The 25,437-nt window shown below is 36.4% G+C and overlaps 1 protein-coding gene and 1 non-coding gene across 3 annotated transcripts in view; both read left to right on the top strand.

Moving 5' to 3' along the window:
- Positions 1–25,437, top strand: part of ARHGAP24 (Rho GTPase activating protein 24) — a 508,514-nt gene that overhangs the window by 16,404 nt on the left and 466,673 nt on the right. The gene's annotated exons all lie outside the window — the stretch shown is intronic.
- On the top strand, positions 9,028–9,134 carry LOC118011010. Its single transcript, XR_004679402.1, has one exon. It is a non-coding gene; the product is annotated as a U6 spliceosomal RNA (small nuclear RNA).

Here is a 25,437-nt window from a genome sequence, read left to right as displayed (position 1 = left end):
GAAGTAGTTAAACTACTGTTATTCTTGCTGTGAGATTTTGATCTTTTATTTTAAATAGCAGAGTGAATTCTTTCTTTTAGTGAATGCATTTTCCACCATTAGTCGCACTTAGTGGTTACAAAATTCTGTTTTCTTTTATACAAATGCCAGCATTTTTGTAACTTCTTGGCTAATGGAAGGTGCATGTTGAAAGTTTCTGAGAGCCATGAAAAGGAAGAGACCACAGGTGTTTATTTACTGAGGGTAAACAAGAGAGTCATTGATATGGTATCATCATCCTTTGTCTGCAGGAATCTAGGAGGGCTTTTGGTTGCATGTGCCTTGCTGGCTTAGCAGTTGTAAAACAAGAACAGCTTGTGAGTATCACCAGTGACAGGGCCATCAAGCAGCAGAAATAGGACCATCACAACCACTGTTGATTTGTGCATGGGAATCCTTGGTATGGTGGGAATGTTTATTTGTTTACTTTTCATAACCTAAAGTAAAGAACTCCTTCCTTGAAGAAGTCTATCTTCCCTCTGGCTTTTGAGAAGATCATAATCTTTTGCATGATTTGTTGATTACCTTTTGACCATAAGTGTATGTCATGTCATATTGGACAGGTTTCAAGTTCAACAACATATAAATAAAAATGGCCATGCCACAATGTGAAGGCAAGCATACTTAAGCTCCGGGGTGTATTCAGTTGTAATAATAAAAAAGCATAGCCTTAGGTGCTCCATGGTTCATCACATTTTCCTGTGAGTTTTGTAGACTCCTAGCTATAGACATTAGCACACATGTTTTGGTCACAAGTGGAAAGCTTTTAGGGAGATATTACCCAATGTCTTCGGTGAAAGTTTATCCTTTCTGGGAAAAGTTTTACCTACAAAATAAAGAGCGATGAGTATGAGATTTATGGATGGACAAAGAAGGAATGAAGTCATTTTCTAAAGTTCAGAAGTGGACAAGGAAGGAAGGAAGGAAGTCATCTCAGGTGGAGGTAAACCCATGTGCGAAGAGACAATGCTGTGATGAGAATATTAGGAGACATTTGATAAGTGTCCAGGAATTTAGGATGAATTTGGACTCTGCTGATGAAGAAGGAAAGGAGTGAAGAAATATGAAAGGGTTAAAAGGACTAAATTTGGTGACTAATGAATGGAAGGAGGTTAGAGAGAAGGAGGTTGGAAAGACCCTACCCAGCTGAGCTTATTAGTCACAGATGTTAGTAACCACCTCTCATTCTGCCCCATCCATTTCTGCATAGCCCTATCAGGGTATTAAATCATGTACTTTTGTGAAGCCTAAAAATACAGTTTCATGCCTCAGTTCTGTCAGTCATAAGAGCAACTTTGGGGAAATAACTTCTGTGGGTATTAAATTCTGGAAAAGAACATTTACTTCTCAGAGATTTTATAAAGACTAATTGGAGGAGAAAAGTCACTTTGAGATAACTATATACATGCAAAATGCATTGTTGCCTACTGCTATTCATTGTCAACATTAAAAATGTGTATTTGCCAAAGCAGTTCCACTATGCCAAATTAAGAAATGCGACACTGTGTCCCCAGTTTCTTAGTTATACTGTTGGAGCAGTCTCTGGACATATCGTAGCTTTGCCATACTCTTGAGTCTCCCCAGGCATTCCAATCCCTTTTCCATCTTTTTAATTTCTAATCTAAACAAGAAGTAGTTATGGTTGAGTTCCTTTTTCTCTTAAGCTGGTTAATGAAAAGTGTGCCGTCCTTTTATCCAAGTAAAATAAATGCATAAGCCATGAGGCAGGCTAATAGTTTATTTTCTTTCCTTTGGTGACAGGAACAAGGAGATTTTTGTGAGGAAACAAAATACTTGTTTGCAAAGAATCAGTGTTAATGTGTCAAAGTTGACTGACATTTTGAATCTCATCCAGACACCTACTACAGGGGAGCTAAGGACATAGTAAAATCCTGGCCAACTTGAATACCTGGCTTGGCTTTCTAGACTGGATTTCCATGTCGCGTGGACCCTAGTGATCTGGGCCAGGTCTCACTCAAGTTTTGCAGACACAACCTTGCTCCTTTAACCCCACACTCGATAGAAAGCAGTCAAACGGGTTGTGTTGTTATTTTCTCTAGGAGATGCTTACTTGGGTATTCTGAGTTTTTCAGTTTTACTAATGGGAAAAGGAAGAACAGAGTGACTCTGTGTCATGTTTCTGGGCTGAGCCTCGTGCTGAAGTGTTAAGGGAGCGAGAGTTCACTTCCCCAAGAGGGGAAATCCATGAGCCTGATGCACTGTCCTGGCCATAAGAGAATGAAGAGAGCGAGGAGAGTCTTTCTTCTCTACAGCCCAGAGAAAAATTAGAATCTTTGGAAATAGGGCCCTGGAATCTACATTCTAACAAATTTCTCACATGAGTCTGTGTACATGAATGTTTTAAAATATTTACTAAAACGTTTACCCCTGACTGTGGTCCTTTTATGAAAAAAAATGCAACCATGTATAACTAAATAGGCACTTACCTGCATTCTAAGAAAATGAAAGGGATCTCTAAGAGGTCACATGGCTTTTACATGGGAGAGAAACACCTGGAAGTTTAGAAAGCCTTTATCACTCTTCCACTTCTTCTTTTCCTCCTGCCTATGGTGATGACTCAAGGTCAAATGTGTGAAACCATGAAAAGTTAAGGTGCATTCTCAAGGGGTCCAGTTGAAGAGAAGTCCCACTGAGCTTGCACCCTTGATTGGGCCCGGGATTGGCCCTTGCCTCACATTAACTGCTACGACCATCTCCCATGATTACCTCTTAAAGGAGAGTCCCATTAAACAACAGAGTACAAACCAAAGTAAGACAACGAAACCTATGGCTTACATATTATTGTTGAAGAAGAAATGTGGATAGAGATTGATCTAGGTCTGTGCTATTTAGTCTGGTGGCCACAGCTACTAAGGATTTGCCATGGTGCTGGTACAACTGAGGAACTGAGTTTTTAGTTTGTTTCTGATTTTATTTAACTAACTTATAGCTAAGTTTCAAAACATATTTTTGTAATCATTAAAAATAATTTAACTATTTTTTAGAATAACTAGGTTTCTGGAAATCTGCTTTTGAGCTGTAAGTTTTAAACTTAATTTCCAATACCAATCAAGTATTTCGGATACAAATTTAACCTCCCAAGTTGAGATGTGCTGTAAGCATAAAATCTGCACTGGATTTTTAAGACTTATTAAAAAGAATGTAAAACATCTCACTAATTTTTAGTATTGTTTACATGCTGAAATGATACATTTTTGGATACATTGGGTTTAAATACATTACTAAAATTATTGTCACCGGTTTCTTTTTACTTTTTCAATGTAGATAGTAGAAAATTTTATACATGGCTTTCATTATATTTCTGTGGGACAGCACTGATTCAGATGTTTATGACAGTCCCATATTTCCGTAGTATTGGGTACTGAGAAGTCTAGTGTTCCATGGTATTCATTTTAATGCCATGGCTCCAATAGAGAATAAACATATATTAGATGATGACAATAAATTTTATGTCCTTAGGAAACAGTTTGACTACGCTATGACTAAGAATACAGATTAATAACCAGGGCACCTGGGTGGCTCAGTCAGTTAAGCAGCTCTTTCTGCTCAGGTCATGATCCCACATGGAGTGTGGGCTCCCCCCATGGAGTCTGCTTGAGGATGCTCTCTCTGCCCCTTCCCTAATACATGCTTTCTCTCTGTGTAAAATAAATAAATAAATCTAAAAAAAAATACAGATTAATAACAAAATGGGAGTTAATGCCAACCTAATAGGTATCAACTCATTGAAACAATTAGGAATATTTAGAGTGAGGATGAAATAAGTGTTTACCAAAATCTTTTTCTTATTCCAGATTTCCTTCCCACAACTTTTAAAGAAACTTATCTTAGTCAAGATTAGCTAAGAAAAATACACTGTTTCAATTATATCACATGATGCATATAAATCAAGCAATAAGTATTTATGAATCATCAGTTAAGAAATGGAATGCTCGGGCACCTGGGTGGCTCAGATGGTTAAGCGTCTGCCTCCGGCTCAGGTCATGATCCCAGGGTACTGGGATCGAGCCCCACATCAGGCTCCTGGCTCAGCGGGGAGTCTGCTTCTCCCTCTTCCTCTGCTTCTCCCACTGCTCATGCTCTCTCTCTATATATATCTCTGTGTCTCAAATGAATAAATAAAATCTTAAAAAAAAAAAAAAAGAAATGGAATGCTCATGGCCTCAGAGAGGAATATAGGAGCCCATAGGACTTCATCCTTGCCCATGTGGAACTTAGAAATCTGGTATAGTAGGTAAGAAACATTTAAATTTTAGATTTTAGAAATTTAGAAATTTTAAAAATTTAAAATTTTTTTAAAAATTAAAAAAATTTTTTTTTAAATTGGAGATACAGAGGCACCTGGGTGGCTTAGTCAGTTAAGCATCTGACTCTTGATTTCGACTCAGGTCATGATCTCAGGGTCCTGAGATCGAGCCCCACATCAGGCTCCGCACTTAGTGGGGAGTCTGCTTAAAATTCTCTCTCTCTGTCCCCCTTTGCCCCTATACCCATTTGCACTCTCTCCCTCTAAAATAAATAAATAAATCTTTAAAAAAATAAATAAAAATTGGAGATATAAAAGGACATATGTAATAAGGTACTAAATTGTAGATTCTAATTGTTTGGAAATTTAGGGGAAAACCAAACAAATGTGAACTGAGGTTTTATAAAGTGCAATCTGTACAGTGAAGATGGGTCTTGGACTTGGATGGTTGGATTTGCATGGCTCTGGAGGAGGGAGCACCTAGAGATTTGCACATTGACACACTGAGCTTTCTTTTGGGCCATTGATCACTTCCCTATAACTGCTTACTTGCCTTTTAACTCACTGGGATATGAACTCCTTGAGGACACTGATTCTGTTTATTTCACCTTCTCTATCCCAAAGCCTCTGGTGGCTGGCACGTGGTAGGTATTTAGTTATATTTATGAATATCATCAATATCTGAATAATAAATGAGAGCATTCTCATTGGAAGAAGGAGAATAACCCAAGAAACAGTGGTGGGTATGAGCATTAAGAGATGTGGGTTGCAGAAGACTTTTATGGTTCTATTTTCTGGTCTAAAAAAATGGAAGTTGTTCCTAACTTATTCCGAGGAGAAGATCTTCACACATTAAGAGAAAGGACTTGATAAACTGTAATGTACTATTAAATCCCAGACTTCACTGTTATTCACCTAGGGACAGGTTCTTATTCATCTTTGCAGTTGTCACATTGCATAGAAATGGATATTCAATAAATAGTTGTTCAATAAAATAATGAATTGGAGGTCCCCAATCTTGCCACTTTTTATATTTCTATTTTCCACCTGCCTGAAAGTGAAGGTAGCCCTCTCATTAGAAAAGTGTCTAGACTCTGGTTAAGCTTTGAGGAGAAGCTTGGCTTTTTTGCTTATGAGCAGGGAGCCTGATGTGGGGCTCGATGGGGGGCTCTATCCTAGGACCCTGGGATCATGACCTGAGCCGAAGGCAGACACTTAACGACTGAGCCACCCAGGCGCCCCGAATTGATTCAGATTTTTGAAGTTTCCAGATGTATGGCCTTAGGATTGAGTTTTGCACTGTACAGAAAGCATATCTCAATTAATACACACCTTTGCATTGCTCATGTGGTTCCTCTTATGCAAAGCAATGGGGAAAACATAAAATATATTTCCTGAAATCCTGATTCAAATATACTCAAAGAAAATAATTTGGGGAGGCAACAAGAGCAAGGTTACTATTAAAGAAAATAATGCATTAAAAATGCTAACTTTAAAAAAAGAGATAACATCTTAAGAGAGATATTTGCAGAATTGGGTGGTTTATTTTGAAGGTTGCAGGAGTGATCTATTCTGAAATTATAGCTTTCAAAGATTATTTCTCTATGATGTACACTTTTTATATATTACAATTGTATTTGCCAATTTTACCTCAATAAAGCTGGTTGGGGCGGGGGTGGGGGAGTGGGGAGAGTGTTTCTCTTCCTGACTCGTAAGCATTTGACCTAAGGCTAAAAGGCTTAGAAATGTTTTGTCCCCACAAGCCAAAAGAGAAGCACAATGCAGATCCTACAGATAAAACTCCAACATCCTGTCTCCAACATCTGAGCATTCATCTTTCTCGTAATACTCCTTCCTTCCATTCTCGCTGCAGTCACCCTTTCCCAGGCCCTGGCCATCCGATGTCTGGGTTATTGCTGTTTTGTACAAAAAAGTAATTTATCTGCCTTTAGCTTTTGCTGCAGTTAAATTAATCTTTCATATTGGCGCCTGTTCTGTAAACCGCTGCTTTCTTCCTATCTTTCTTCTCCCCATGGAGTCTACACTGGCCACTTCTCACTGGGACTTTCCGGTCATAATTAACCTAGTCAACCTCATTTCTCTATGTGTTCTTCCCCACAGACTAGTCTTTCCACTGTCCTCTTCCCATGTTCCAATAGTCAGTCCTCCTTTCTCTGGGCCTTTCCCTGCCTGGAATTCCCTCCCCTCTCCTTGTGTGAGTCTGGTCAGCCCTGGGTCCATTCCCTGTCTTCCATGAAACCTTCCTCCAGTCTGTCCCTGCAATGAGTGATCACCACATTGTCTGAAGTTTTAGAGAATTCTAGCTATATGATTGATCTTATCATTTATCAGATTCTACTTCCTAGTATTAGCTTTCATCTGTATGTTTTAATTGGATATTGCTTAATTGAATTTAAAAAATGAAGCAAAAGAAAAAAGGGATGTTTAGATTATAAAAAGACATGTGCACACATTTAAAAACATACACAATGTGTTGCAGAAAGAGGAGACATTTATCAATATATTAAATATAGAAACATTTTCTAGTGCTGAAAGTTGAACCAGTACCTGAAGAACACTTTCTCTTTGAGACGCTCTTTCTTTATCCAGGTATTTGGAAATGCTCATCTGCTCTAACTTGGCAGCATGTTTTTCTTAAAGCATAATAAAAACCTGCTTCGAGATTTGCAATTTTAATGCTCCCGAGTTTCCTTTGCTTTTTCAGGATGCTTTTCCTGGTTTGAATTTACTAAAGGATAATTTTACTTTGAACCCTGACGCTTTTCATGTAATTTTTAATTATATGTATATTTATATTTATGATACATAATAAATACATTTAAAATTATATATATTTATAAATTAAAGAGGATACATTAAAAAATGCTACTTTTGTATTATGGACTGTAGTAATTATGCCTTTTACTGGGAAAGCTCTGCTCCTAATAAATACCATGTTCTAACAGCACAAACAGAATGGTGACAAGATGTGCCTCCATATTTATGGCCCTTGATCTTTACTATCCAGAAATATTTCTCAAAGATCAAACCACAACACACTTGGCTCTTGGCACTAGAAAACTTGGCCTTTGATGGTGATCAAGTATTGCATGTGATGGGGCGGCTCTTAAAAGGGACTCTTCAACGTGATGGGGATATACACTGCTCTTTTGTTTCAGAGAACAGACTTTGCCAAGATTAAAAAAAAAAAATGACACTTTATAAGAGTATTTTCCTCCTTTGGATTTTTGACTGGATACTTATCATTATGAGAAAGTGCCATGGAATGTCTCATTTCATTCTGTGGGAGCTGGCCCTAAGACCCTGAAGAAAATGTCTGCCACGCATATCAATAAACAAAAACACAAAACATTTCACACCTTCACACAATTCAGAATGTTTTTTCTCCTTTACTATCCCTCCCACCTCATTTCTTTTCTCCTCTCTCTCTCTTTCTTTCCCCCCAACCTCTTCTCCCCATCTCCTTCAAGGTTCTCTGCATGCTTCTCAGGCTCCTTTTCTTCCCTCTGCTCACCTGAACCTGCTTTTCCTCGTGTATCCATTTCTTTCTCTATCTCTTCCAAGACAGGATATCCTCACTGTATCTTTCTTCTCTCCTCTGAGTCTGTATTCTCTCTACCAGTTCTTTCCTTTGCAACAAAATCCATGTTGTGGTCTAGTAAATTGCTGGCTGCCTAGGATCATGTATTGTGTAAGCTTGTCTTGTTTGTCCTTTCTACTATTAGTCTGTTTCTTCCAGATGAGTTCTTAGAGTGTGGTAATTTAAATAAAACAGTCAAACAGCCACCCACAAAACACAATGAATCCTTTTTTAAAGATGAAAATTGCTTCAGGATAAATGTTGGCCATTCCCATAATTTAAAAGGCTATTTTATAAAATATTTAAAAATAACTACAAAAATTATGTTTACCATAGCTAAGGCAGAGAATAAGACCTCTGATTAAAAAAAGTATCTGTCTTGTGTGGATCTTTGTGTAATTAGAATTTAATAAAATTGAAAAATTATATCTATTTTGCATGTAATTGAATGTTTCTTTTATCATCCAGGAAAGACTTCAAGCTGATGTAATAAAACATGGCATGCTGAAGGCATTGGAGTTAGACATTGTATTAGTTTTTTAAAGCTGCTGTAACAAAGTACCACAAACTAGGTAGTTTCAAAACACAGACTGTATTTTCTCATAGTTCTGGAGGCTAGAAGTCAAGGGTCATGCTCCCTCTGAAACCTGTAGGGAAATCCTCCTTTGCATCTTCCTGCTTCTGGCAGTTTGCTGGCGGTCTTTGGCCTTGCTTGGTTTGTGGCTACAACACTCCAATCTCTGTCTTCATTGTCGCCTGCATTCTTGCTGCGAGTCTCTGAATTTATGGCCATCTGCTCATGAGGACACCAGTCATACTGGGTTAGGGGCTGCCCTACTCCAGGGTGACCTCATTTTACCTAATTATATCTGCAATAACTGCACTTGCAAAGAAGGTCATATTCTGAGGCAGTGGGGGTTAGGACTTCAAAGTATCTTTTTTTTTGTGGGGAATGCAATTTCACCCAGAATTGGAAGTCTGGGATCTGGTCTCATTTCTTCACCCATTAACCATGTGACCTTGGGCAAATTACTTAACCTCACTGGGCCTCAATTATAACATATAGATAATTATAGGTCCTACCTCATAGTGCTATAAGGATTAAATGAGCTAATGCTTAGTGCTGGCCTCAGCAGCACATATATTAAAATTGGAATGATACAGAGAAGGTTAAGATAGCCCCTGCACAAGGATGACACACAAATTCATGAAGTATTCCATATTTTTTTTAAAAGAGAGATAATAGGGGCGCCTGGGTGGCTCAGTCGGTTAAGCGACTGCCTTCGGCTCAGGTCATGATCCTGGAGTCTCGGGATCGAGTTCCGCATCGGGCTCCCTGCTCAGCAGGGAGTCTGCTTCTCCCTCTCCCGCTCCCCCCTCTTGTGCTCTTTCTCTCTCTCACTCTCTCTCTCAAATAAATAAATAAAATCTTTAAAAAATAAAATAAAAATAAAAGAGAGATAATGCTTAGCAAAATGCCTGGCATATAGTAAGTACAAGTACATATTAGCCATTCTCCTAGTTATTATTATTTAGGTTGCTATTTTTATTGCTGGAGACACCATAGCTTAGTACCTGGTTGATTGTAGTTGCTCATTAAATGTTTAATTTCAGTCACTAAGGGCCATTATAATTTGTGTACTGTGGATGTTGAAAATGCTGTCAGAGAATACTCAACTCTAGAGTGGTTGAGGTTACTATATTTTACTAAAGGTTTGCCACCTGGATGCTAAGGAATTATTTAATTTACCAGGTCTTTTGGAATTGTTTGGAAATGTAGGAGATTCCTAGGATAATTTAGTGCTATAGGTCATGACTAATGAATTGAATTGAAGTTCAAGGTGCCTGAGTCCCAATCAGATTTCTCTATAACTTGTCATAATTTTTTTAAAAAGTAAAAGACTATTTATTTCACATGTAACTAATACAAAGCTAAGAATATGAGATATTGTATGATAACGATGATTTTTTGATCCAGAAGAAAGAGGGGCTGAGAGAGGTAAAATTATTTCCCATTGTCACAAAGAGGTTCAAGTGAATTAGAGGCTAATTAAAATAGTACTCTGTCACCCAGTAATTTCACTACTGGGTATCTACCCAAAAAACAAAAACACTAATTTGAAAAGATATATGTACCCCTGTTTATTGCAACATTGTTTATAATAACCAACAAATGGATGCAACCAAAGTGTCCATCCATAGATGAATGCATAAAGAAGATGTGGTGTGTGTGTGTAAGTATATAACATATAATATGTGTGTATATATATACATATATGTGTGTGTATATATATATACATATGTATATGTGTGTGTGTGTGTATATATATATATATATATATATATATATATATATATATATACACATATAACGGAATATTACTCATTCATAAAAAAAGAATTAAGATCTTGCCATTTGGGACAACATGGATGGACCTAGAGGATATAATGCTAAATGAAATAAGTTAGTCCGAGAAAGAAAAATACCATATAATTTTACTCATATGTGGAATTTAAGAAACAAAAGAAAATGAACAAACAAAGAGAAAAAGAGACAAACAAAAAATCAGACTCTTAAATACAGAGAACAAACTGGTGGTTGTCAGAGGGGGGGTGGGCAGGGGGTTGGGGTGAAATAGATAAAGGGGATTAAGAGTACACTTACTCTGATGAGCACAGAGTAATGTATAGAAATGTTCAATCATTATATTGTACACCTGAAATTAATATAACACTGTATGTTAATTATAAGTCAATCAAAAAGGGTGGGGGGAATCAGTACTCTGTCAATTGTTCATACTCTAGAGGACAGACTACTGAAAAAGGATTTGAGTGTGTTTTCCAGGTTAGGTTAGTGAACTGTCTCATCCAGGGGTTGGCCACGGGTTACATTTCCTGCCCCTTCGATTAATTTGGATTTGTTTGTGCTCTGTGGATCTTCGGCACTTCTCTCATTCCTGTCATGTCACCTCCTGCTCTACACACAGAAGGATAGCAGTAGTGGCTATTGACCTTCACTTATTCATAGGAATATCTCAGTCAAGAGGTGATTCCAAAGGGAATTTGCCATCTAACTCCAAAAGAGGGTTGGGAAAGAAATTTATTTACTGTTAGTTCAGAAGTGGCTACCAAACCTCCAATGGATGCTTCAAGTGAAGAGGAAATAAGCATGGCAATGATAGGCCTCTAGAAGAAGCATAAATCTTTTCCCTGTTGCCACCATGTCAGCCACATGGGGATTCTTCCTCCAGTGTTCCATTTTGGCCCCTGGGAACCCTAATATGCCCTTACTGGTCAGCTAACTATCATTTTTAACCCACTTACAAAAGCAGTGCTAAATAATTATGGCACACCACGTTTAAGGAGAAACATTTTCTTTTGTTCGATTTTTCAGTTCTCCTGTCCAGCTGCCTAAATACTCTCAGTTTAGAATTACTTCCTTTTTCTTTGTAAAGGTTTCCTGTGTGTGTGTGTTTTTTTTTTTAATTACTTGACTGCATGTGTGTAGTTGGTCTCTTAGTCATGAGTCTTTGTTTGAAGACAGAAAACCAATTTGAAAGAGTTTTAACACAGAGAGGAATTTATCATCTCATATAACCAAATTGTGGGAAGGGTTGGTGCAGAGTTAACATTAAGGCTGACTAGATCCAGGGGTTGACTGCGGTCAGGATTCTTTACATTTGTCTTTTTCCTGTCAGCATGATGGCTCTTTACTCTGAAACTGCATTCTCCCCCAGCAAGGGAACCCTCTGTGGGAAGACCTTGTTCACATCGCTAAAGCCTGACAAAGAGAAGAATTCTCCTAGCACAAGCTTTGTCAGTTTCAACAGGCTCTGATTAGCTCAGCTCAATAGAATGGTACATTCTAGCTGGCCAGGTGGGACTCAGTTATAGCCAACTAACAACCAGAGCCACGTGACCAGAGGAGAATTTCTTGAAAGAACAGGTGATATTTGGGTATTAAAATAATAAATGCCCAATATATCTGATATTGTGAAATGTTTCCTTACCTACTGCTTTTTTTTTTTTTTTCGTGATTTTCCCCTCCATTATGATGGGTTCTCTACTCTTCAGATTGCCTGGTTTTGGTTTGTTTATAATTTTGGTGTTTGTGTGAGAGGTTTCAACTAATGTCCTCATTTCACTTGTTTTACTTGAGAGTCTTCATTAGGTTAGGGGTCCTAATGTGTGTATGTTGCCTTTACCTGCAATCTGTTTTCCTATAACAGATCTTCATTCCTATTTCTGTCTGGGGAAATTAGTTCCTCATCAGGGTTTTGAAAGTCTTTGTGGAATGGTCCATTCTTATATAATTCCTGCAACTTTTATTCTGTGATAGTGCAAATTCCTTTCTTTTGGCATAATACTGCACACATAGTGTATGCCTTTTCTAGTGTTAAGTCCTTGCCACATTACTCACCTTTTCCATATTCAGTAACTAATCATATCCCCAGCTGTTCTGTTATAGGTAATCTATTTATTTCTTAATGCGTTTAAGAATGAAATGTTTGGATTGCCTTTTGCAGCAATACATTAACTATCACGTATAATTTTATCTATTGCTTTGCTTCTGCAAAGTGTCAGTCACAAGTGAGTCTTAGAGCTATTACATAAATAGATTTATATTGTCTAAAATTCCCATGTCAGTAACACTTTATTAAGTATTTATGATAGTCTGAAAATGCAAGATAAATTATGGAGTTAGATGGGTAACAAAGGTATTATAGTATTCTTTCCATATTCATAGAGGCTAATTTATAGAGGGCCATTCCAATAGACTATTCTGCAGATATTTATTCAAATTACTAAACACTCTCCTCTTTTCTAAGTTTCTTCACATCATCTCTCTCTCTATTGAGAGAAGCAGCCTCCTTCAGGTGCTTTGACCTTTTACTCCTCTCTCAAATGTCTCATCATCTCCTTTCCCACAGGAGGATTTGTCCATGACACAAAACTATCTGCAGGCAGCTACAGGAGAAATTGCCGTTTGCAGATGGGAGTAAGAAGAAAAGGGAGATAGCACAAATCAATAGCACTGGGAAGGAAAAGACATTAACGCTACAGATATAAAAGGGATTTAAAGTTCATAGGAGAATAGTATGACAATACAGAAGCAATAACTTGAAATTTTATATGAAATAGATAATTTTCTAACAAAACATAGATTATTAACCTAGCCTAGAAAAAATAGAAATCATGAATAAATCAGTAGCCATGAAAGGAAATTAATGGTAAAATGTCTTGCCCCTCTTCCACACCAATCTCCAAATAACAGCAAGCCCTGATATTTATAGGCATCATTTAAAAAACCCATAAAAGCAGAAGATGCCTCTTTTAGGCAGACTGGGTCAGAGGCTCAAAATAGGAAATCTAACTAAACCACTTTATGCAGCTAGTGTAACTTTGATGTTAAAAATGGATATAAGGATAAGAATAAGTATAGTATATTCTCGTGTATGAATATAAAAGCAAAACACTTGATGTAATATTGACAAAAATTTTCAGCAGTGTCTAATAAACTACACGATAGCCAAGAGATCATCATCCAAAAATGCAAGGATGGTTCAATGTTCAGACATCTATAAAACTTGGAAGAAAATTTGATAGGGTTTTCTCATTAGAGAAAAAATATTTGGTGTAGTTCAATATTCAATTGTGATATAAACTCTTAGTAAACTAGGAATAGAGAATATTTTCTACTATTTTGAAAAGATGTATCTATGAAAAACCTCCTAAAAATGTTATTGTTCTTTAGAAAAATTTATAAACATTCCTATTCAAGTCACCAGCAGGGTAAGAATTCCTGTGATTATCCCCATTATTTAGCATTGTACTGGATGTTCTAGCCAACTTTAAAAGGCAAGAAAAGTAAGACTGCAAGCACTTAAAAGGAAAATAAAAAAATTTACAAATAATAAAACTAAGTAGAAAATTCAAGAGAGGCATCAGATATATCATTAGAACAATTTAGACATGAGTTTGGCATGTTCACTAGATTCAAGATTAATATACATGAAATAGTAGCATTCCTGGAAATCAGCAATTAACCAACTAGAAAATGTCAGAAGAAAAAAATACACGCCATTTACCATAGGCAGAATAGTGCCCACCCATCCAATTGACTGTTCACCCTGAAACCTGTGAATATGTTAGGTTAGTTGGCAAAGGGGAATTCAGTTTGCAGATGGAAGTAGCTTTAAAATAGAGGGATTATCTTGGATTATCCAGAAGGTTCCTGTGTCATCACAAGTGTCCTTCAAATATGAAAGAAGGAGGGAGAAGAGTCAGTATCGGAGTGATGTGACAGGAGAGAGATTCTACCTGCCATTGCTGGCTTTCAAGATGGAAAGGGACCATGAGCCAAGGAATGTAGGCAGCCTTTAGAAACTAGAAAAGATAAGAAAGTAGATTCTTCCCTACAGCTGCTCAGTGTGGAGGAAGATAATTAGCTTTTATTCTTCTGCTAAGGTTCCTGAATAAAGCTCCCTGCTCTCTTTTCCTTTCAGTTTCCCACACTCAAGGGCCTGGAAGGCTCAGCCTTTCTAGTCATTTCCCTCCTTGGGCTCCTGGGGCTCTGAGAAACTAGGCTTATGTATGGGGCTCACTGAGCCCACAGGGGAAGCAGACACATAGGGATTTCTTCTCAGATTCCAGCCCCTTGCAGACCCAATAACCCTTTGAATCAGGACTGAGGCAGAGAGAAAATTGTTAACAGTGGAGAGGAAGGAAGCCCTAATGAAACTTGTCTAAAGTTCTCGTCCAGTGACCTACTGACCACAAACTTATACTGGCTCAGCTGGCCCACTGTGTTGTCTACTCATTAATAAAATATATGGAATTATTTTAAATTTGTGATTAAAGTGATAACTCCTGTAATTTAAATTTTTGATTTAAAATAGTACAACCTCTCTTGGTTTGGGTGTTCCCAGAGCAGACCCTGAAACAAGGATTTGAATGAAAATCACTTTTGGGGAAGTGATCCAAAAAAGCATGTTGAAGAAGTGAAGCCAGACAGCAGAAAAAAAAGTTGATGAAGGGTGCTTATGAAGAAGGTGCTGGCTTTGGGCAGCTGGGTCCCAGTCCATCTGGGGAGCCTCTGAGAGGGTTAATTCTTCAGAATTAACTCATGTAGAAAGCTCCAGTCTAAGGCTTTATCACTCAGAACTTTCAGTCTGCCCTGCATGGGTGAGCCAAGCATGCTTTTATGATCCAAGAACTCCTTCAAGCAGAGGCACACTATTTTTTTATTCTCTTGAATTTAATTTTGTTTTCTGAATGGTAAATCTTCTACAGAGTTTAAAGTCAAAACTATGCAAAGAGTAAATAAGTAAACTAAGATATATACCTTTTTTCTTTCTTTTTTTTTAGAGAGAGAGAGGGACATGGGAGGGGCAGAGGGAGAGGGAGAAAGAGAAAATCCCAAGCAGGCTCCATGCCCAGCGTGGAGACCAACATGGGGCTTGATTTTGTGACCCCAAGATCATGACCTGAGCTGAAATCAAGAGTTAGATGCTCAACTGACTGAGCCACCCAGGGCCTCTAAGATAGGTATATATATATTTATGTTATGTCAATCACCATACATTACATCATTAGTTTTTGATGTAGTGTTCCATGATTCATTGTTTGCATATAACACCCAGTGCTGCATGTAGAACGTGCCCTCTTTAATACCCATCAACAGGCTAACCCATCCCCCCACCCCCCCTCCCCTCTAGAACCCTCAGTTTGTTTCTCAGAGTCCATAGTCTCTCATGGTTTGTCTCCCCCTCCAATTTCCCCCCTTCATTTTCCCTTCCTGCTATCTTCTTCTTTTTTTTTTTTTAACATATAATGTATTATATTTTTCAGATAGGTATATTCTTATTCTTCCTTTTTTTTACACAAAATTCTTGGTATATATATATTGTTTTATATTTTGTTGTTTTCACTTGACAGTGTTGACTGTAAATCACTTTATTAGCAGTTCTCAGAACTTTTCCTTGTTTTGTTTGTTTTTATAACTTCATATGATTTCATTGTGTTGAAGTAGCAGATTTTTTTCAGTAGCATTTAGGCTATTTCTATATTTTATATTACCAAAGTATCATTTAAAATTATTACTTTTATTACAAAATTATTATTACTTTTTCTAAGTATACCATGAGCATACATTGTTTTATAATTTTAGAGGTGAATCTTTAAGGTAAAATTCAAGAAGTGGTATTGCTTGGTTAAAGGGTAGATGCATATAGTCTTTTTAGATAGTACCATAAGGCTATACAATATTGCACTCCCATATTAATATGTAACAATACCTTTTCTACTTAGCCTTGCCAACAGAGTATGCTGTCAAATGTTAACATTTTTTTTACCTAGTAGGTGTAGTTATGCTTTAAATTTCCCTTACTTTGAGAATTCCATCTTTTTTTACTTTTGTGGGCCAGGAAATTTATATACCTTTATGGGGGTTCACCTTTTTTTGTACATTTTTTTTCTTTTGGGATTTTGTTTTTTCTTATTTCTCAATTTCTAAGAGCTTTTACATATTAAAGTGACAAATTGAAGATTTGTTTCTTGTGATACACATTGCAAATATTTTGTCTTTTGACTTTGCTTTTTAAAAAGTCATGAGAAGGTTTTTTCCTTTAATTTTATATTAATTAATTTATCAAATTTTATTTGATTTGGTTTAAATCATAATTAGAAAGGCTTTCCATGTATCTATGTTTTCTTCTAGTACTTGTATGTTTTTTTGTCTGTTTGTTTTTGTTTTTGTTCATTTTAACATTTAGACACCTAATTCATTTGGAGTTTATTGTGGTATATGGTGTGAGGTAGGATCACTTTTGTGTTTTTCCCGATGGCTACCCAATTTCCCCCACCTCAGTTTTTGAAAAGCCCATCCTTTTCCCCAGTGATTTGAGATGGCACCTTTATCACGTAACAAGTTCCCATGGTGCTTGCGTCCATTTCTGAATTTTCTCTTTTATTCTGCTAGTCTGTCCATGCGTGGACCAGTACCTCACTGTTTTAAACATAGACAAGGCTTCATAGTATAAGTAAACTTGTATATTTAGCATGTTTAGTTAATCCACCACCACATAACTATATTTAACTCAATAAAACATAATTTCCTTCACCAAATCCCTTATTTTTGGACAACTGGTATATCTTCCTTCCCACTTTAACAGCAAATGTTATTATCATGTTATCTCTGCCTATATAGCACTTCCAAATATTATGTAACAGTGGACTTTTTAATGATTCCTTATGTCGATTGCCAAAATGCTTTCCAAAACAGAATATCTGAAGCATAGCTCTCACAAAATTAAAAACCTTTTTATTAAAAGTTTTTTAAAGTTGTTACTTTAGTAGCCAAAGGCTAACTAATTTATACTTCTTAGATCATTAAAAAAGTTAGACATTTTCTCGTATGTTCATTCACTAATTCTCATTTCTTCTTTGTGACTTGCTTTACCTATTGCCTTCTATTTCATTGGTTTCTTGTTGATTTATATGAACTTGCATATAAAGATATTAATCCTTCATCAATCATGCTTACTGCAAAGCTTACCCAGTTTATTAAATTTTTAATATTATTTGTATTTTGTCAGGCTAATATTTTAAACTTCAGGTTGAAAAACTGTGACTCTTGCTTTTATTATTTCAGTAGTCATTTCTAAAATAACTTCTCATTTAAGGGTGGATATATATTTATATTTTTTAATGAATACATAATACTTATAGAAAATGTAAAAACAACTCTAACTTGCAAGTGATTTCCATCCTTGGACTAATGTAAATTTGAAGCAGTAAATTTGGAGGCAGAACAATATTACAGACACAAACTCTGACAGCTTTAAGAAGTGACATCTGATGAAAGGACAAGAGGCTTTCGAAAAATATCACACACAAATCCTCAAAATTATAGCAATTTAAGGCCATTGAAGGTATAGCAAATAGACCTAGCAAAGTGTCCACTTAGCAAAGTACCCTAAGCTGATGTTCATAAAGTGATTGCAGAGTTATGAAAATATTAAATGATGTTCAGGTTATCAAGGAGAAGACAAATATATAAGATATTATTAGAAACATTTCTAATTCAAATAATTTTAAAAAAATGCTTAGAAGTGTAAAATCCTTAGCCAACCAGGAAAATTGGCTGAGAAGAATGACTTTGTTCCTAGGGTACCAGTTAGATGGCATTTTATAAAAATTATTGTCACCTGTTGTATATGGCTTCCTAGATTTTAAGCTCCTTGGGAATAAGGATCATGATTTACACCTCAGTTCCCTTCTAGGGCCATGTATTAAGAAGGACTGAATGCCAGATGAGCACCAGTGTTTTATATACTTATTTTTCAACCCACTTACTATCCCACTTTCCCAGGGGGGGAAACAAAAGCTTGGAGAGGTTACACTCTTTACCCAAGGTAGATTTCGAGCCCAGGACTATCTGGTCCTCCCCACATGGCTAATTCTTTTCTCATGACACCTGGCACAGTGACATACCTAGACTTCGTTTACTGTTTGCTAAGTAAATCAGAAAATTAATTATTTTAATTATTAATTATTGTTAATGAGAGGTTGGAAGTAGGTGACATAGTTTATAATTTTGTTGGAGAAACAAGACATACACATGAAATGAGATCTCAATCAAGTCATAATTTAAAGTTCATTATTTTAGTTGCCTTTTTCAGAGCCACCGAGTCAGCTTTCCAAAATAGCAATTAGATCCTTCTAGAACCTGTATTCGCTTTTGGAAGAATACAGTTCTCATCAGTTGACACCAGGATCAAAGCAATATGTAGTCACAGGTTGGATGGTCCTTCACCCTTCCCTGCACTGAATTCTTTGCTGGGACTGGCAATCTCTTAGTCTTGTTGATTATAAAAGTGAAATGAAAGAATGTTCTTTGTCTTCAAAGCCCTCCCTGTCTATGGGTTGTTGTCGAAAATTCTTCTACATCATTTTCCACATTCCATCTTGCAAAAATGTTTGTGTGGAGATGATGGCTTTTGCAAGTCACTTTTATACCTTTTCTATCTAATTGCTGCCTAATTGTTGCCACCGCCCCCCGCCATTTTTAACAACTTTGGTGAGATATGACATCGTATTTTATGAGGATTTAAAAACATGCTTACTTAGTAAGATGAAGCTATTTGCTCACTCTTCCTTTGTACTTGATGAATTATTGCTTCAAAAACATATTTGGCTTTCTTTCTCACCATAAACCAGCCAAGCAAGACAGATAGTGTATTAAAAAAGAGGTTTAATTTCCACATTCAGTATAGGAAAACATACAAGATTTATGCAGTTTTGTGATGCAAAAGGTGAAAAGGTTGTCAGGGACTTTTCAAATGATTCATAAATCTGAGTGTCCAGACGATGGAGGAGGGATGTGGATAAGTCACTAGAGGCACTGATGAATTTCTCAGATTACAATACCATTTTCTCAGAGAATACAGCAAATGTCAAAACTGGTTACATTATCTATGTTGATTTCATTTGACATAGGAAGCTCCTTAATTAAGAGGGTGAGCATAGGTAGTGTTCCCTCTGAGAAAACCAATTCTGTTTCCCAGTTTTCAATAATGCCTAATGTAGTAACAAGGACACAGTGGGTCCTCAGTCAATAACAAATATTTGCAAATGCAGGCTGATAAGGGGGAAGAAAATTTTCTAACTATTTCTCCACATTCTGTCTTCTAATTTATTCTAAAATACCTCTTGTGTTTTCTCTTCCCTATTTTCCCCATTTTATTTTATTTTTTAATTTAAATTCAATTAATTAACATACAGCATTATTATTAGTTTCAGAGGTAGATTTCAGTGATTCATCTCTCATATAATACCCAGTGCTCCTTACCTCTAAGGGATTGAACTCATTTAGGTCTCCTTTATCCATGCATTGCCTAATTCTACCAGTGTTGATTTAGAGGATAATCAGTTGAACATGAAAAATGCTTGGTGCAGGAAATCTTGAAGATGCAGACATGAATTAGCATTAATTGGACTTGGATGGGCAAATATGGGGAAGAGGAAATATTAGGCAAAGTTAATGATTTGCCCAATGAAGTTGGTGAGAATGTGTGGTGTACTTAGGAAACACACAGGTAGATGATGATTACTCAAGTAGAGAGTGTGTTAGAGGAGTGGGGAAAAGATTAGAGGAGCATTTGAGGGTGGAAACATTGGCTAAGAAAAACTATGCCAAATTATAGTTTAAATATTATTAGGTTATAACATGCCTACTTAAATGCTTTTCTTCCCAAGCCCTTTAACAATGACTTTAATATGTTGATTCTCAAAATAACATTGTTTCACTCCTAAGTAAAAATGCTGTTATTCTATTTTCTCAACTGATGTTCTGCTCATCTATCCCACTCCTCAGTACTAACCTTTGGGGGCCTCTAATATTAAGACAAGACATTGAAAGTTACATGAGAGTGGGTGTCAGGCCAATGGAGGGCAAGGTGCTGTCAGATGGTCTTAAGAACAACTTGAAATGGTAGTATGTATGTGTATGTATGTATGTACATATCTATCTATCTATCTATCTATCTATCTATCTATCTATCTATCTAGTCTATCCAATGTTCTCTACCCTTTTTACTCCCTCCGTCCTGAAATACCCACACTCATGTACTATCACCCTCTAGTTTACATCCTGCTATCCACATCCCCAAGGAAACACAAGCAGCCTCCCAACTGGAAACCTTGCAACAGCACCTCACATTCTTGTCATGCATCATCCTGACATCATCCTCACATCGTATGCTCTTCTTAGTGATATTTCCAATCTTTGGGTCACTCCTTTTCCTCTTTTAGCATATTTACCTACTGCTGATCTTAATATGTTATCTATTCAGTTAATAAAACTAGCTGATATTCTTTTTAACTAATTTTTACCTGTTTAAAATGCTCTTAGGAGTATTTTTTTTTTCATGAATTCATGATTTTTCATGAATCTCATGAGAAACCCCATAGAAACTGTCTCACTCTGACCCATTTAAGAGGCTGATAGAATTATCACTTATTAGGGGTAATCAAGGACACTAACCAAAGTTAATGGCAAGCCGTTGTTAGGAAGAAATGGTTTGTATCAGGATGTCAGTGGAAAAGCTAAAGCTATCAAGTTATTTAGCTCTCCTTTCTTAAATCATTGAAATGTTTGGTGCCTTTATTGTAGAATTTTCTGGGAAGTTTAAAGAAAATAGGAAATGATATATATCTTAGTGTATAAGAGCGCTGGTTTTCAATTCAGTTTGTGTTTGGATTCTAGAAAAATATGCTTTATGTGAATTGTTCTGACAAGTATTCAATTAAAACTTCATAAAATGAATAGAAAAATGCTAGGCACCTCTTTTATTAATACCTGAAAATAGGCTAAGCCTGGAAAAGAAAAATAAGGTTCCCAATTGACCTTTGATTTATTCAAGACTGTTGTGAAGATGGATATCCTTTAAATGGCACATTAATAAAATAAGCCCCATAAATTTAGTCCAGCTCAATCACACAGCTCAGAGTATTGTTTTGTTTTTGTTTTTTGATTGAGGTGGTAAACTCAACTGATGAAACATCCAAAGACAAATACCTAACTTGCTACAAATCACAACACACTCTCCATAATATTGTATAGGTGTCGGTGTGGGTGTTAGTAATAGTAGTAGTAGCCGCAGAACAGCGAAGGTTGTGGTGATGAGAGATACAGGCAACGTGTCGTTACTGCTACTTACACTGCTCTTTCTACATTACCTTTCTATTTTTGCACATTCTTGTTTGGTCTGGTGCCGTTCTGGGTGTTTCGTAAGGATTATCTGTAGACATCACAATGACCTAACTAGGTAGATGGTGCTATTCCACCTTTGCGTAAGTAGGGGCTGCAATTCAAGGAGCTCAAGTAATACACCTATGGTCTTAGAACTCATAGCTTGTCAGAGCCAGGATTTGGATTCAGATTCCTGGCTCCAAAACTCTTGCCTGTTTCAGTACGCTGTGCTGTCATGTTATCCTGTCTTCGTTTGCCCACATGATAAAATGTAAAGGAATTGTACAGTCACATGATTTGTCTTTTTCCTTTGGGTCAGTTTTGAGGTACTGGAGAACCATAGTCTCCCTTGGTCTTGGTTTGCCTTTTCCCTGCATATTCATATAATTGGCTGTGTTTATATCTTTCTGTCTGGTGTGTGTATGTAAATAGCCTGCTAGTCACATGACCACATACCAGATGGGCTGGTCATTTGGCCCTTTGGCGGTTGACTCACATCCAGGTGGCTCTGCCAGTCTTTGACGTGGTAGAATGGTATCTGATGTATTCAGATAATGTTAGCTATTTAGTACTGAGAACAAAGGCTCATGCAAAAAGGGAGACCACATTCTTTTCTCTGACAGTGAGGAAGACCTCTGCTATTTAAGGATGCTTATTGCATGTCTGACACTTCCCCATGTGTCATCTAATTCCACCATTAACTCTAAAATGAAAATAATGTATTAAATCCCTTAAATTTTCTTTCAAGAACGAAAATACTCAATCGGGTACGTATGGGACTCCAGATTTCCCATTAAAAAAATAATTGACAGTTAACCATATATGCCCCAGAGCACCTCCTCATTGCCATCAATTGCTATATCTCAAAGAACATAAACCAATTTTAGACATGAGTTAATCAAAATATAATTAGGATAGCAGCTCTGGAGGAGATAAACATAAGCACTTCTTAAAGAAATATAAATGTTTGTTATTTGTACCATCAATAACCTCATTAGCATCAATGAGACAAATGATGCTAAACTTCAGTTATTCTTCTCTTTTCACTTCTTTAATTCATAATGCAAATATGGCCAAGACTACTAGTTGAGTCACTAAGTGCTCTGTAGCTGTTGCATGGAGGTATTGAGGGCCTTTCTAGATCGTGTGCATTATTTAGGGAATTTAGGGATCTGTGCTTCACTCTGATTAAGTAACACTTTGGGTGCTTAGGGTCTCAGTAAGTACGCTTTGTGGGATTCACTAAGCTCCTGTATGTGAAGTTCCTGTCCTTATGAAACAATATAGCAATAAAGTGAAAATTGGGAATAAGGAATGGTACCCCCTAAGGCCCATTATCTTGGCCACTGTCATAATAGTATTCAGATTTGGAATTTATGTGAGGTCTATGGGTAAATATTGCTAGCGTGATTTGCATTCTGAGGTGGTGACATTTCCAAGCCAAGCCAAAATCGAATTATTATTTCCTATCTATCTAATCTAAGACATGTATTCTCTTTATCTTTTAGGATTCCAAAGTGGCTTTACAAAAACATAATACAAAACAGTTCAGAAATGCTTTTTTCCTTACTGTAAGGGTAAATAGTGGCAAAATGACATAATTACCAAAATTTTACACTTAGCTAAAGATAACTGTGTAATTAGGAACAATTTGAAGGCATAAAGTTGAAAATGTCATTTTAGAGGTTTTTAGAGGTTTTTAGCATGTTTAAAGAAGCATGTTAAATTTCTAAGTGGAATTATCACCCATGATACGTAAATATAGCTAGCAATAAGGGTCACTTAGCTTACTATTAAGTAAATGCCTTAAAAATGAGTTGGCAAAAAGAAAGGTCATTTCCTCTTTGGAGGAAAGTTTATTAGTAAGAAAATGAGACAAAATATTTAAAGAATTTGATTCTACTGACTTCCTTCCATTAGAATTAAATTTTATAGGAGATAGGCATGTCAATAACTATAATTTTTGTTGACCCCATAACCTGTACTCTTGACATAATTACATTGAGATGGGAACAATCCTTAAATAGGTTGGCCATTTTCATATAGATGTGGTGGTGAACAACCCAATTCTGTGCCCATGGTTTACATTTGTATATCAAGACAGGCTTTCAGAGATTGGATAATTTATCACTTTTTACAGGCTAAATTGAAGATAACAATATTCTCTATATGTAGCATAGTTTTGCAGAGTGTGATTTACCTATGTCAGAATTTCCTGGAGAATTCTGCTGCAGAATCCTGACCCTCATTCTGGACCTTGAATCAGAATGTTGGGATGGGCCAGCTTTTTACCAAACTCCTGGCTGATCTTAAACATTCTATATTTAATAACCATATTCTTGGCATAAATATTATTCTTTAATGTGTCCTCTACTATTAGTCTGGGACTTAGTGAACATTGAATACACACTGTATCAGATTTAACCATAATAGATAGGAATTTAATTTAGTTAAATAAAGTTTCTATCACATAATTGTGGAGTTAATAATAGTATCAAACACATATCAAACATCTGAATATAAAATCATGTCTTCTGGCCTTTTAAGATCTGCAATTCTCACAGAAACCCTGCATAGTGGATGATTCTATTCCCATTTTACATGTAGAAGACAGGTTAGAGGGGCTGAATAGCTTGGATAGGGCCACACTTATAGTAAGAGATGACATTAGGATTTAAATCCAAATATGGCCCAGTCCAAAGCCCATAATGGAATTAAAATGACATGTATGAATTCATAGCAGTGCACAGGGCCACCACGAGTTCATATGGCACCTTTATATGAAATAGAAAAAGTTATTCTCATCCTTCAGAAAGATGTAGCCCATGCTGGGTTGTATGAGCAGAACATGGGATAGATTTCACTTCTCCTCTCTCTCTCCATCATGCCCCTGTTCAGTGAGGAACCTGAATCACCATAGGTGGCAGCCTAGATAATGCTTTTAGTGAGCAAATTCTAAGGCTCTGTAATATCTTATAAACACAAAATGCATGCTAACAGATTAAAATCCAATGAATGTCATAGGCATGAAGAGAGGGTAAAATTAGAAGATAGCTTATTGATTGCCCAACTCTGTTGATTTATTTCGGTTGTCTTTGGGTTTCTTGTGAGATGGAGTGGCTTTCCATTCCTATTTTGTGATGGAGGATACCAAATGATCTCAACCGTTTAGCTAGAGTGCAGCCTATCTTATTAAAATTCAAATTATGACACTTTTAATACCAAACAGCAGTAATATAAAGTATTCAAGGTCTAACTGGACCTTTTCCTATAGCTATATTTTTGTTAATAGTTTTACATTCCCATATATTATTACTATTTTTAAAAACATACAGCTCATGCTTGTGACTCATGTAATACACTTAAATCCTTTTCATACCTCTTCTACCTCACCTTTTAGATATCTTACTATATTTGATTCAAACTTTCTTTATTCTCTCTACTAGGACTCATATCAGAAGCCCAGGGGAGGTTTCAACCATTCCATTAAAAAAAAAAAAAGTGCAGCTAACACAATTTTGATAAATTTTCTTAAAAAAAAATCATTATGGAAAGACATTAATTTTTCAGACAAAAGACATGGCTAAATCTTCAGCACATACTGTTATTTGAACCAAAGATGTTGTATAAATAAACTATACTAGCTTTTAAGCGCCTACTGTATGTCCTGTACTGTCTTAGGTCTTAGCAAGTTTTTAGCTCATTAAATGTAATCACCATAGTTATTCTTTTGGAGATTGCATTCCAGGGAATAGGTGATATACTCTGGCCGCTTCA

The sequence above is a fragment of the Mirounga leonina genome, unplaced genomic scaffold, assembly GCF_011800145.1.
Source record: "Mirounga leonina isolate KUSES-001 unplaced genomic scaffold, KU_Mleo_1.0 Mir_129, whole genome shotgun sequence".
In the NCBI taxonomy this organism is placed as follows: Eukaryota; Metazoa; Chordata; class Mammalia; order Carnivora; family Phocidae; genus Mirounga; species Mirounga leonina.
The sequence above is the reverse complement of the archived record's forward strand: the minus strand, read 5'-3'. Positions and strand labels throughout refer to the sequence as shown.